The sequence below is a fragment of the Diadema antillarum genome, unplaced genomic scaffold (genome assembly GCF_040938485.1).
Source record: "Diadema antillarum isolate AM-2024a unplaced genomic scaffold, OU_Dant_1.0 seq00001121_RagTag, whole genome shotgun sequence".
NCBI classification, from domain to species: Eukaryota; Metazoa; Echinodermata; class Echinoidea; order Diadematoida; family Diadematidae; genus Diadema; species Diadema antillarum.
In genome coordinates, this window is record NW_027271935.1 from 1,076,710 (window position 1) to 1,077,725 (window position 1,016).

The 1,016-nt window shown below is 40.9% G+C and overlaps 1 non-coding gene across 1 annotated transcript; it reads right to left on the reverse strand.

The window, feature by feature from the left end:
• Nucleotides 1-336: 336 nt before the first annotated feature.
• Nucleotides 337-418, reverse strand: Trnal-uag (transfer RNA leucine (anticodon UAG)). Its single transcript has one exon. It is a non-coding gene; the product is annotated as a tRNA-Leu (tRNA).
• Nucleotides 419-1,016: the final 598 nt, after the last annotated feature.

Consider the following 1,016-nt stretch of genomic DNA (forward strand, 5'->3'; position numbering starts at 1 on the left):
AAATAAAAAGATTTTCCCCTCTATCTCTGTGATGCATGTGGATGCATTTCGCAAATGCATATTCGCACACCGCTTTGCATTTGTGTTACGTATGTACGGAAGATATGAGAGAGAGAGAGAAAGAGAGAGGGCCTATGGTACCTTTCTCCCTTCATAAGTATTATAATGGTTATATTAGTTTAATTTCGAAAACTCTATCATGGTCTCTGATATACGAGTACAAATAATGTAGGAAGAAACAGCCCAGTATCAGGTGACTAAGCTAAGAATTTGACTCCTTTTGAAAAGCATACAAAGCAGCAAATGGATTAAAAGTAAAAAAAAAAAATTATTAAATGGCAGCGGTGGGATTCGAACCCACGCCATCGAAATGACTGGTGCCTAAAACCAGCGCCTTAGACCGCTCGGCCACGCTACCGACGCGAGGGAAGTGAGCGTTGAAAAGGAACTGATTTCCAACAGACTTGTGACTGTTGTAGCCAGCTACTGCATGACTTTCCGTGCGTTGTCAGTCCCTGCTTTTCTAATCATGAAATATTCCGTGTGTCTGTTTTGACGCTATCAAATCACAAATAAGCCAGTTCGGAGTTCCACTTTGCGCAAGAGCAGAAAAAGGTCATTTGTACCAACAGGGCAAGTTGGTTTTGAAATTCACTGAGATAAGCATCTATGACGTCATTATTCAAATATCCTTCTAAATGGTGCCATCACATCCACCTGACAGCAAATGAGGTATTTGGCAATATCAATACGAAAAGACTGTTAATAACTTCAATGCCAAATAATGGTATGGATGCTTTCACATGACTGCGTTGATCATGAACATTTCTGACCACCTGGTCTACGCAAGTTCAGCCTTGGTTAGAACATGATTGAAGAATTCCACGTATTGTTATGCCGGGCAAGCTACAAGTAGCTGCATTTTTTTTTTTTCGCTTTGAAAACAAGTGAAGCGCCTAACCAACTGAGAAAAAGGGAAGGTCATCTGTACCCATGTGCACATGAGCTAACTCCGA